Source organism: Papaver somniferum, unplaced genomic scaffold, assembly GCF_003573695.1.
Source record: "Papaver somniferum cultivar HN1 unplaced genomic scaffold, ASM357369v1 unplaced-scaffold_70, whole genome shotgun sequence".
Lineage (NCBI taxonomy): Eukaryota > Viridiplantae > Streptophyta > Magnoliopsida > Ranunculales > Papaveraceae > Papaver > Papaver somniferum.
The window spans coordinates 4,782,891-4,796,779 of NW_020649860.1; positions in this window are offsets into that span (position 1 = coordinate 4,782,891).

Consider the following 13,889-nt stretch of genomic DNA (forward strand, 5'->3'; position numbering starts at 1 on the left):
ATCCGCAGGTATTTTCAACCAAACCCATTACTTTTAATTTGATTTTGATTCGTTTAATTGAATAGAAACCATCAAAATAGGGTTTAAATGGAAGTTACAGTGTGTTGTTCGGTTAGGACGAGTTTCAAAATAACCCTAGCTTTCTAACCGAACTTCCTGAAAGGAAGAACACGAAGAACAGTTCAGTTCCATAGGATTTAAAATTAGGTTACCGAACTGCCAGTTCGGTTAGTTCGCAAAAATTCTAAAACTATTTAGTAACCGAACTTTACCCATATTACAACAAAAATAATATCCGATGTAACCGAATTGTGCTATTTTGCACGCTATGTTGAGTTTCAATTTAACCGAACTTGTCCCACTATATTCGGTTTGTTCGAAAAAAATTCTAAAACTATTTAGTAACCGAACTTTACCAGTATTACACCAAAAAAAAAAGATTTCCAATGTAACCGAACTGTGCTATTTTGCATACTATGTTGAGTTTCAATTTAACCGAACTTGTCCCATTATGTTCGGTTTGTTCGAAAAAATCCTTGACAAACCGAACTCTTCACTAATTGCATACATGTGGAGTTCGGTTTGTTCGCAAAAAACCTTGACAAACCGAACTTTTCACCAATTGCATACACGTGGATTTCGGTTTGTTCCTAAAATTACTTTACTTACCGAACTATTATATGGAACCCTTATGTTAGCTAATATTTTTTGTTTTCTTGATAAGTGGAAAAGGAAAAAAATCCAACCAACCTTTAGTGGAAGATATGAGAACTCCCACGCCTCGAGGCAGAGTACACTTAGGTGCCAATAAGCATGGAACCCAAAATGCTAAGTTTGGGGGTGGGTCATTACCGGGTGTTGTCATCCAAGATGTTGTCAATAGAGATAATGTTGACAATGTAATCCAACAAGTTAATGAAGAGATTGTGGAAGAGATTGGCAATTAAGAACATAATCAAGGTGGAAAAGAGGAACCAGCTGAAGAAGAAGAAGGAAATGAGGATGATGAAAATGACAATGATGACAGTGAAGAAGATGAGGAAGATGGAGATAAGGATGGAGATAATGAAGATGACGAATCATAGGAGGACTCGGATGAAGAGGAAGAGGAAGAGGAACAAGGAGAAATAGTTCAAAAAAAAACTAGAAAGACGCCTAAAAAGCCTTGTGCTAGATATTCATACATTCCTGATGACAGTTTGTGTTTGCCGCCAAAGAACCCAACTTATGGTACTCCAAGAGATGGAGGCTACAAAAACTCATGAGCTTCCAAGATCTTTACGAAAAAGGTATCAAATCTTAACCATCAAGATTTTTCAGTCATTTTATTATATTTTGACATATATTTTTTCTATATATATTAGTATATAAGACATGATGTTGTTTTTGTAGGATCATAATAACGCGATTCGTGTTTTGAAACGTCAAAAGAACAAGATATGGGATATAGCGGATGAATGTGATGAGGTCCAGTTGGAGGTATTTGATTGTGTACTATGGAACACGATACAACATGCGCACCAAAAATTTGATGATGTCATTGTTTCTACATTTGCCGAGAGGGTTTATCCAGAGACGGATACCTTTCACCTACCGTTTGGAAAGATGGCAATAACGCCAGATGATTGTTATCGAATCACAGGCCTACCAATTATGGGAAAAAGTGTTCGAGCAGGCTACGATCCCTCGATGAATTATGAACTTTTTGAAAAGTTGGTCGAAAAGTGTCTAGGATGGGGCCAGGACAAGGCACAATGTGAGTTTAGACGAGCTGTTAAAGAGCCTAAGAAAGGTGATGAGTATAATGAGTTTGAGCAAGACCGCACGTTGAAGAAGAAGTTGAAAAAGTTCAAGATCAAAGTCTTGAAAGAGGATTTTGGAGGGACAAAAAAATTGGTTGCTCAAGGAAAGTTGGCGATGACATCGGAGAAGATTAAGCACCATGTGACTGCTTATTTGTTATATCAACTAGGAACCATTTTCTTCCCCGACACTTCAGGTCACTTGGTAAATGCCCATTACCTGCAGCTATTGGACCCCCTTAATGAGGTGAACAACTACTCTTGGGGCACGACGGTTCTTTCATTCGTTCAAGAGGATCTCAGAAAAGCTTCGAGGCTTAAGACTTGTCAAATTGGAGGCATATACACCCTTATTCAGGTACCCCGTTAAATTATCCTTTGTATCTTTCAAGATATATTTGCGAACAAACTGAACTTTGTTGTTGATAAGTGAATGAATGTGTATTGTTACTAATCATAATGAAAATGTATCATTTGTGGCTCCTTCTTATAGGTTTGGGTGTACGACCACTTGCCTAAACTGAAATTCTCTCATCCTAAGACTCCTTGGATTTATGTGAAGCCTACAGCTGGTGAAAACGAATTTTTGAACTCACAGGACAAGGGCAAGAAAAAAAAAGGTGTTGAAGTTGAGGGAGACATTGGATAATGCAAAGCTTGAAGATGTGGTTTTCCATCCATACACCATTCCATCAGATGAAGAGGAAGATGTTGAGGTTATTGATTTCTCACCTATCGCGGGTTATAATGGACCGTTGTTTCATCCTGACGGTTGTACAATGTATAATCTGAAAAAGCGAGGGTCTAACAACACCACCCAATATTTCGATTAGCAATCTGTATGGACTAACTCCGAAACACTTACTAGAGAATCAACTAGACAGTCAGACTCAATCTAGATAAAAGTATCTCAAGGAGTTAATATCTCTCTCTTGTTTTGATTTATTCAAGCTAATAGAAATCAGCGAGTCTATAATCAAACACAAGGAATAACTTGGAGGGTACCAAATACCAATGCACAAGGATCAATCAATATCAATCAACAACCAAAGGTCGGATTTCCAATTGATGATCTTTAACGCAAAACCTGTATTATTTCAATTATATAACAAATACAATGTCGAAAAGAAATAACACAAACACCAGAAGTTTTGTTAACGAGGAAACCGCAAATGCAGAAAAACCCCGGGACCTAATCCAGATTGAATACACACTGTATTAAGCCGCTACATACACTAGCCTACTGCAAACTAACTTCGGATTGGACTATAGTTGAACCCCAATCAGTCTCCCACCGATCCAAGGTACAGTTGTACTTCTACGCCTCTGATCCCAGCAGGATACTGCGCACTTGATTCCCTTGGCTGATCTCACACACAACCAAGAGTTGTTGTAACCCAAAATCACAGACTTGATAATAAACAGATCTGTCTCACACAAAAAAGTCTATAAGAGGATAAATCTGTCTCCCACAGATAAACCCTAGGTTTTTTTCCGTCTTTTGATATGAAATCAAGGTGTACAGGAACCAATTGATAATCCGGTCTTATATTCCCGAAGAACAGCCTAGATTAATCAATCACCTCTCTACAATCCTTCCTGACTACACAGGTGGTTTGTCGAGGAATCACAAACAGAGAGCCGAAGATGTTTGTGACTTCTTTATCTTGCCTATCGGAGAACTCTCACGATCTCAATCCAATCAATCGATTGTACTCGTGATAGAAGATGCAAGATCAGATCACAAACTACCTTGATCAAAGCGAAACGCTTTACCAACACACGATTTCGAGATAAAAGATAAGAAATGAATACTCAGCTCGAAATGTCAAATGTGTATGATCTAGTCTATATAGCATATGACTTTTGTCTCATAAGAAGTAGGAGATAGAAGAGATAGACTTTTGAGTGATAGATAAGTTCAAGTCTCCACATACATTTTTGTTGATGAAGTTCCACGGTTCCTTGTATAGATCTTCGTCGTTGTATGATGAATCTCCATGAAGTCCTTGAGATCAACTACACTTTTCTATCCTAGTCCGAGACTTTGCTATGTAGGCTAGAAATCAGGACTTATAGTTCTGATCACTAACATTGACAAACATGCTTGAGATAGCAACGCATGCGAGGTTGACCGAGCTATGCTCTAACATAATCCTCGAAGAGTATTGAGATAACTTTCTTGTGTCCAAAGTGTCCCACGAGTGGAAAACTTCCAGGTGAAGAAGCGGGGAACTAAGAACACCGTCAAGTATTTTGTTTTCCCAAAATATGAACCTGCTCTATCAGTGGACCACTGGAACAACTTTGGGAATTATCTTCTTCCAGGTGAAGAGTGTGAAGATTCGTATGATGATCCAAATGCCGCTGACGATGGATATATGGAATGGTATGAAAATATTTCTCATCCTCGTGTAATAAACAGAGTCCAACAAGCCCGTACTGAGAAGGCGAAAGCGAAGGCAGTGCAGAAAGAGGCTCAGAAAGTTATGAAGCATATGCCTACCTGTGGTGATGAGGCCTTGAACTTATTGAATTCGGCGGTAATATATTTACTCTTATTTTTGCTTTTCTAATTGTTATAAAATATTAAAAAATAATAGTCATTTATGCTTTTGATTGAAAAAAGGTGAAGGAAAATTGTTGAAGAAAATGATGGCAAAAATCCGGAGTGGAGAGCCGATGAACACTCATGAACAAACAGACCTCTACAACCAATGGACTAATATGTTTTCACCCAACATTGTTGATCTAAGCCAGGTTGATCCAAGCCAGACCATACCGGTGAAGAGGAGTCGCAGAGAAGGGGAAGGTTCAAGTCGGATTGTTGAACAACAAAGCAGTGGAGAGGACACTCCTAGTGACGAAGGACAAGCTAAAGCTCCTAAACGCAAGAATAAAAGAGTTTCTCGTAGTGGTCGTCGTGAATGAGTGATTGCAACAATTAGTAGTTTGGTTTCTTATGTTTAGAAAACTTTTTTATTACGGATTTGGTAGTTTATTTTCTTATGTTTAGAAAAAAAAATTATTGCGGATTTGGTAGTTTGTTTTCTTATGTTCGTGTGCTTCCGACACTTAGTTATGGTATTGTGGATTAGTAAAGGAATTTGATAATTTGGTTTTTAATTTGTGTTTTAAAGGATTAGTTCGGCTATTAGACTCATTTGTGTTTCATTACACTAAATTTTTTTTAGATACAATAAGGTAGTTCGGTTAGTTCGCAAATTTGCGATATAACCGAACTCATCAATAAAAAAAATCAGAAGTTACAGAGAGATATTCGGTTACCTGGGAAAAAATAACAGGTAACCGAATATCTCTCCGTAACTTCTGATTTTTTTTTATTGATGAGTTCGGTTACATCGCAAATTTGCGAGCAAACCAAACTTTTGGACAATCAAGTTCGGTTACCTGAGCAATTTTTCATTTAACCGAACTTATAATTTCCAAAGCTTTAGGCTGCTTGGAAACCAGGGGAAATAGAGCCGTTAAGACTGACTTTTTTTTAAATGCAAAAAAGTTCGGTTACCACGAAAAATCACATTGCAAACCGAACTTTAGTTGCATTGCACATTTGTCGAGAAACCAGAACTTTATTTTAGAAAAAATATAGCCGTTGCCTGCCACCTCTGTAGTATATACTAAAGAACTTCCTCACTTTTCATATCAAACCTCTTAAAAATGGCAGTACAACGTCCAAAATTTACACTCGATGAAGATCTTTCTCTTTGCAGGAATTATGTAGTGTACTATCCTAAGAGGGGTGAAGAACGACGAATGAATGGAATAATGAGTCAGAGTTATTGGGGAAAGATTCATGAGAAATTCTGCTCCGAAACCGGAAACCCCCATAACCGTGATCGTGCAACCTTATTTATTCGATTTGCAAAGATAAGAGATAGGGTCAAAGAATTTATTGGTTTAGTTCGAATTGTGAAGCAATATCGACTTAAAGGTGAAACATTCGAGGAAACCGTAGAAATATCTCAAAATGAATGGCGAAGGTGGAAAAGAAAGAATTTCAAATATGAAGCTCATTTCTATGTTCTTAGGAAGTTCTTTTGTGTTCGTTTCGGATATTAAGTACGTTGTGGTATCAATATTTATATTGAGTATTAGTATGTTTAAATTTAGTTTTAATATCACCCTCAACCTTTGTTTGTTATGTTGGTGTTGCATTTTAATTAATTTTCAACTAAAATTGTTTGGTTTTTATTGTCTTTCAATGTTAACTAAATTATAGAACTTTTAATGACCCAAAACTAGTCTAATTGCTCAGTCAAGCTATAAGTTCGGTTGTTTGTCCAAATTACAGATCACGCCTAACTCCAAGTTCGGTGCGTTCGCAAAACTCAGTAAACAACCGAACACAGAGTTCGGTGCGTTCGCAAATCTAAGAAAAAACCAAACTCTCAGTTCGGTACGTTCGCAAACCTCAGTAAACAACCAAATTGAACACTCTTCGGATGCGCAATGAAGAGATACGTTATTTCTTCTTCCGGACCTACCTTGTTTTTGAACCGCGTAGCCCCTCTCTTGAGCCAAAAAAAACAACAATTGTTGCATCACTTGTCTATCCTTCTATTCATTCCTTTTTATTGTCTCAATTGCATTTTAAATGGTGGACAACGATGATACGTTATCCTTGTTATCATCCTTTAGTAAGCGAAGCATATTAAGTGGTATACTCATTCTCCTATATTTAGCTATTTTCTCCATTTCTTGAGGAGTGAGCCTTGCGGCCATTGAATGTCCTTCAAGATCCTCCGGACGAGGGTGGTTATGATGACCTTCCACCTTATTCATAGATACAACCCATCCATTCTTTTTTTTGCACTTACTAAATACTAGTTTGAGCGGACATTTAATTTTCTTTAAGCGCGTTGTGTTCTTCCTCGTCGTTTTTCCTTTATACACATAACCCTTCCTCTTGTGACTAACATCCGGATCTCCACTTCTCTTACAAACCATTTCAAAACGAGTTTTGCTTTCTTTTCCATTCAAAACTAATACACACATGGCTTTCTTGGCATGCTCTCTAGCCCAATTCTTCGCATCAATAGGTAAGTCAAATACCAAATCATTGACATAATGATGGGATGTATCTTCGAACAACATATCAACCGGAGAAGGTTGATCATCCATTGGTATAGATTGGCATTCAATCTACAAGAAATGGAACAACATCAATTGCAATCATAAACAAGTTTGGCAACAAGATAATTTTATCGCAATAACCGAACTTGAAGAAATTTGACATGTAACCGAACAAAGAAGATGGACTCAAAGAAATTATGAAGTATAAAGTTCGGTTACCTGCCATTTTATACTAGGTAACCAAATATCTCTCTGTAACTTTTGATTTTTTGTTTGTTTGTTAAGTTTGGTTAGATATGTTGTTAGGTTAAAGTTTGCGAACCAACCGAACTTCTTACAGTTGGGATAATCTTATTTTACCTAAAGTTCGGTTAGATATTTGGTTGGTATGAAGTTTGCGAACCAACCAAAATTTGTACACTTGGTAAAATCTTATTGTACGTGACGTTCGGTTAGATATTGGTTGCAAACCAACCGAACTTCTAGACCCTAAAAGTTCGGCAACATTGCGGGAAAACCGAACATTACACTGTAAGTCCTATAAACAAAGTTCGGTAACATGTCTGTTAACCGAACGACTAAAAACCTCCATTAAGAGCGAGTTCGGTAACCTGCGTGTTTGGAAAAAGTAACCGAACTACACTTTCAGATGTGTTCGGTTACCTGTTCTTCACTTAAGGTAACCGAACAAGCCCAAATCTACTTTAAAAATTTACATTTTTTTGAAAATTTGGAGCAATTCAACCAACATTATCTAAGTTTGAAGCATACCTGGGTACCCAAATACTCTTCCTCCGGTTGTGGTTGGTAAAATCCATCGTTTTCATATTGAGATTGAGTTTGGGGAAGAATACAATCACCATCTAAGAAATAACTCATATCCGGATCATTGTGAAGATTAACAAATACTCTAGGAGAGGAAGGAGATGAAGATTCAGATGAGCTATCATCAATTGAATCATCACTTGAATACTCAAGCTTAGTGAACTCAAAAAAATAATTATTTTTGATGTTTTTCTTCTTCATCTTCTCTAACTTTACTCTCTCAATAATTCTACTTCTTTTTAAAAAAACCCATCTGATTTTTTAATCTCACTAATTATCTTTAACTTAATTATTTCACTAATCATTACACTAACTAATCATTACCCAAAATTAATCAGGAGGGTAATTTAGGTATTAATATAAATATCTAGATAAGGGGTGACCTAAATTTACTTCTAATGTCTTACCCAAAATAAAACACTGGTCCCCCAAAAAAAACATGGTCCCCAAATAATGGTTCTAAAACAAGTACTGACCAAGAGTTCATTCAAGTCTGTAATATGGAATACCAGGAAATTCCATCCTCTGCATATTTGAAGGTCTTTCGGAGAATTTTAGGACTTGCCCTCTTGTAAATGACAACCTTTCTTTGTAAATAAATCTGTAGAAAAGTTTATTTCTCTATAAACATGGTTGAAGTGAATCTTCTTTAAGACAGTGCACACCAATTTCCATCTAACCAATACAACCCGTGGCAAATTGTTGTTGGAGAAAACTGATATGGATGCCTTTGAATCAGAATTAGCAATCACCTGAAACTTGTTATGTTGTACTGCCCATTCCAGAGCATACAATGTCCCCATGACTTCAGCCACAAAATTTGTTGTTATGCCAAGACCACCACTTTCAGCAGCCATGAATTGTCCAGTGAATTTCTAATAACAAAACCATAACCAGAGATTCCAGAGTTACCTCTTGAAGCTCCATCACAACAAAGCAAAATGGTATTTTCATCAGGTAGCTGGAATTGGCATTCAATGATTTTTCGAATTTTCATCTTTCTGTATTTAATATCAAAGAATTGCAGAATGAGGATTCATAATCTGAATTATTTGTATAGCCTCTAAGTCTTACCTCACAGTCTTTGACCATTCTGATTATTTTCTTTTTGGCATTTATCACATCTGGAGCAAGGTTCTCAAAAAAGGCCATGTTTCTGGTGAACCATATATCCACCATCACATTAAAAGCAACAATGATCCAAATTTCATGCACTTATGTTAGTTTTACCATACGTTAGAATTCAATTAAAGAAGTTACCAATACTGCGACTTTAAACTCCAGTTCTGCAACTCCTCGTTTGAGTATTTAATTTTCCTCTTTTAACTCGGTAACTCTATTAGATGATTATGACTCACCCCATAACTGTTTTGGCTTCACATTGCTTTCCAAAACAACGAACCTATTAGATGCTAGTGCAAGACAACAGTTATGCATTTCTAATTAGTTCCTCCAGGTAGTTGTGAATAAACAAAAGGATTCAACTCATACAGACCAAAAGTAAGGATCTCAGATATAGTGTAACTCCAGGATCTGTTGGACATTTTGTCAAACAGTTTGCATCCCCAAATTTTGATATCGAAATTGAAGAAATGTATTGTACCAAGATTAAACAATAGATTAAAAAATTGAAAACGTCGAATCTTAATCTAATTTCAGGGTAATAAGATTAAGATCGCAACTATAAACAACATCCAGTGGAGAAAAAATCGCAACAAACCCAAATTATTAAACCCTAAAGTTAACAAGCTCACAAAATAAATATCATGAGAATAAATTACTGGAACGAAGTGAAAAACTGGATAAAAAAATATGAAAATCTTACATCTGTGAGCGAAATTGATGAAGCTTTATTCTTTTTCAATTGAGAAGCGAAGAATTTTTCTGCTATGAAAAAGAACGAGAGACGGAAGGGGAAGACATTACGAGTACAAGTCTGTGAATTTTTATATTTTTTTGAGGGTATCTCAGACATTTCTACGATTAATAGATGTAGGGGATCAAAGATAGCACATGAGTGGTGCTATTTGATTTCCTCTATATAGATAGAGTTTAGTCTCTATTTTTATATAGGTAGTGGAAAAAAGAAACACCAAAATTAACGGGGTCCACCACTACGTAGAGGCTGATAGAGGTTAGCCTTGTTAGAGCACTGCTCGTTCGAACTCGCAAGCGTTGCTATCTCAAGATTTTTTCTCAAGTTTAGTTGCCAAAACTATAAGTCTTGATTTCTAGTCTACTTATAGTTATGTCTCAGATTAGGATAGAATGTGTAGTTGAGCTTTAGACTTCATGGCTTTCATCGATTGAAGACGAAGAACTACTAAGGGGAGCTTGTGGAACTTCATCAACAAAAGGTATGTGAAGACTTAAACTCATCTATCACTCAAAAGTCTATTTCTATTCTATCTCCTATTGAGACAAAAGTCGTATAGCTATATAGACTTTATATTATACACATTTGATATTTCGATCTGAGTTTAACTCGCTTACATATTTCTCGAAATATGTGTTGGTAAGCTTTCTCTTTAACCAAGTTCATCTTTATTCTTGACGAAAGTCAAAAGATGATCATGTGAAAATCGACTGGTAACATCTTACATGATTTGTGTGAGACAATCATTTGATGTAGACTTGGAATGTTTATTGATCCATTGATCACTTGAAAATTGCTTTGAAGCTAATAGTTTGTGTGAGACAGTTATTCCCGTCTTCTAAGAATGTTTCAATGATTAAAATGGAGTTTAGAACAATTAACCATTGACTGAATATATCACAGTATGCGTACTTGTATGCTAACTGTTGCAAGTTACTCCAAGTCCGGGAACCATAGTATGTGTACTGGTTTAAAAGTTGAAGTACGGGAACTTAATATACATACCCGTATGCGTACTGGCTGAACAGTTCAAGTCCTGGAATTTAGTATGCGTACCCGTTTGCATACTAATTCAACTGAGTTCGGTCGTGAACGGCATTATGCGTACACGTTCAACAGACCAAGTCCGGAACTCTAAGTATGCGTACCCGTTTGCATACTTGAGTGGGTTAAGTTCTAAAAAAAATTTCTTCATGAACAAATACATTTATATAATAAGGAATGCAATCTTTTGCAAACCGTGGCTATAATGTTCATGAATTGATTCGAGTAAATCAAAATCTATTTTGCTTCAATTGTGTCTTGTATACTTCTATGAGAATATAAACAATTGAACAACTCTATGACTAGTTTCATTTGAGTCATTTGAACTAGTTTTGATCAAGATGAACAAGGTTGATATGAATGTGTTCATATGGCTAACTTTGGTTAACTATTGTTGACCCAACTAAGTGCACACGTTTAGGTACGGTTACCCATATCTAAATGAAGTCACATTTTATTTGTGTATAACAAGCTAAGTTCGATATAACGGTTGAAAGATATTAGCTTGAATCTAATCAGGTTTTCATCTAACGCTGAATATTGAATGCTTTGTTACCAAGGTAACATTGATTGCAAACCCTGATTTGAAGACTATATAAGGGAGAATTCTAGCAACTGGGAAACCTAATCCCCACAACCCCTGTGTGATACTAGTTGCGACTAGAGTCGATTCTCCTTTAACTTAGGTTTTTCTAAAACCATTATAGGTTAACGACTTTGTTAGAGCACTGCTCGGTCGAACTCGCATGCGTTGCTATCTCAAGAATGTTTGTCAATGTTAGTGATCAAAACTATAAGTCTTGATTTCTAGTCTACTTATAGCTAAGTCTCGAACTAGGATAGAAAGTATAGTTGAGCTTTAGACTCCATGGTGATCATTATACAAAGACGAAGAACTAATCAAGGAACTGGTGGAACTTCATCGACTAAAAGGTATGTGGAGACTTGAACTTATCTATCACTCAAAAGTCTATCTACTCTATCTCCTATATTGAGACAAAAGTCGTATTGTTATATAGACTATGATTATACACATTTGCTATTTCGAGCCGAGTTTATCTCGCGTATCTATTTCTCGAAATATGTGTTGGTAAGCTTTCGTTTTGGCCAAGTTCATCTTTACTAGTGACGAAAGTCATATTAAGTTTCAATTACTTTAAAATTGCTTTGACGAAAAATGGTTTGTGAATAACAACTATATAACGTCCTCTAAGAATGTTTCAATGATTGAAATGAGAGTTTAGAATATATAACCATTATTGGATATAAACATTGTGTGATAACTCATGCATGTGTAAGTCCTTATTCCTTGAACCAAAGTATGCGTACTTTGCTGATCAGGAAAACCGGAACTAAAGTCCGCGTACCAGTACGCGCACCATCGGAAGTTCACGTCCTGTAAAAATCTGCTGGAGTTTGTGAATTGAAAACAAACTTATTCCGGGTACTTAAGTCCGCGTACCAATCCGCGTACTTAGGTTGGTTATTTTTCTGAAAACGATTATTCGTGAACTTAAACTTATATAAACTAAGGAATGCATACTTGCAAACCGTGGCTATAAAGTTCATGAATCGATTCGAGTGAATCAAATCGTTTTTGCTCCGATTGTGTCTTGTATACTTCTATAAGATCTAAGCAATTGAACAACTCTCTAACTAGTTTATTTGAGTCCTTTGAACTAGTTATGGTGAAGAAGAATATGGTTGATATGAAAGTGCTCATATGGCTAACCATTTGGTTAACTATTGTTGAACCAACTAAATGTACATGTTTGGGTACGGTTATACAAACCTAAAAACGTGCATTTCATTTGTGTGTAACAAGCTAAGTTTAGATCTAACGGTTGAAAGATATTACCTTGAATCTTTGTTACCAAGGTAACTTAGATTGCAAACCCTGATTTGAAAGACTATATAAAGGAGAACTCTAGCAACTGGGAAACCTAATCCCCATACCTCCTGTGGATACTAGTTTGTGAGTGGGGAAAAACGATTTGCTGGCTTTTACGGAATTGAAGAATCGACCGTGTGGAGACTCCTTGAACCGAGCGAAATGTTGAACCTTACACAGATGCACTGCAAGAAGGGAGTGCTTTAAGTTCGAGAGATCAATATGTAAGACCCGGGCCTAAACCAAGAACAATGGCCGTTCCAGAGTCAATTCGGTCACGAGAGAGGACGGGTTGATCTGTAGGAGGGAAGCTGAGAAATGCGTGAGATCAATGGTGATATGAGATTGTAGGTGTGTTGTGAATTCAGCATGAAAATGCTCTGAATGATTGAATTTTTCTCAATTGAGAGTAATTTCTGTGAGTTCGTGTAGACGAAATATTATCTGTATGAACTTTGATGAGAAATTGCTCGTCTTGGCGAATGTTGTTCAAATGTTCGAAAACTTCTGTCTTTTCAATCAGGATTCAGGGACATTTTATAATGCCGGAGTTGAAAACACCATGATCCATGAAGTGTGACAGTTGCTGGAATCAGAGAATGGGAAATGGGGAAATCATGTTAAAACCAATTAGTCATCGTGCGGAGACTTGGTTAACTTTCCACCTACTACTTTGCTGACTCTTCCAACTGATTGCACAACTTGCTCACATTCTCATCGTGGGTGAACACACGTGCCGTAGACCGCCAGACCAAAACCCTAGTTAATATCCCCCATGTGACACGATTGAAATCTCGTGATTTTGGAGTCAGTTGCTGACTTTAGGGACGATGAGTCCATGTAGCGCTGAGTTGATCATGTGTGAGTAAATGTTTCGAAACTCATGAATTTAACGTGTCTGCTGAGACGAGGTATCATCATAACCTAACACGAGCAAAACTGTGTTGCTAAATTGTTGAATACTGATAGTTGAACCAACATTCTCTGGTTTGAGCAAATATTGCTAGTCCGAGCAAATATTGCTAATTGAGTAAATATTTCCGGTTCGAGCGAATATTGCTAGTTCGAGCAAATATTGCTAGTTTGAAGAAATATCGTTCTTTTAATGAATTGTTGGTAGCTGGGCCAAGTAAAATATTAATTTAACTTACTGACTGCTGGGTGATGAGTGCCAAATATTGTATATATTTTTCCCTTTTTGTTGGCATTTAACTCATCTTTTATGCATTAATTCTACATTTTATCCCATATTCTGCATTTTCATTGTTTTCAAGAATAAATATTTTTCTTACTTAATTTTGCATTTTTAGGTAATAAATAAAGTCTGGATGACTTGCGGAGCAGAAAAGAGCTG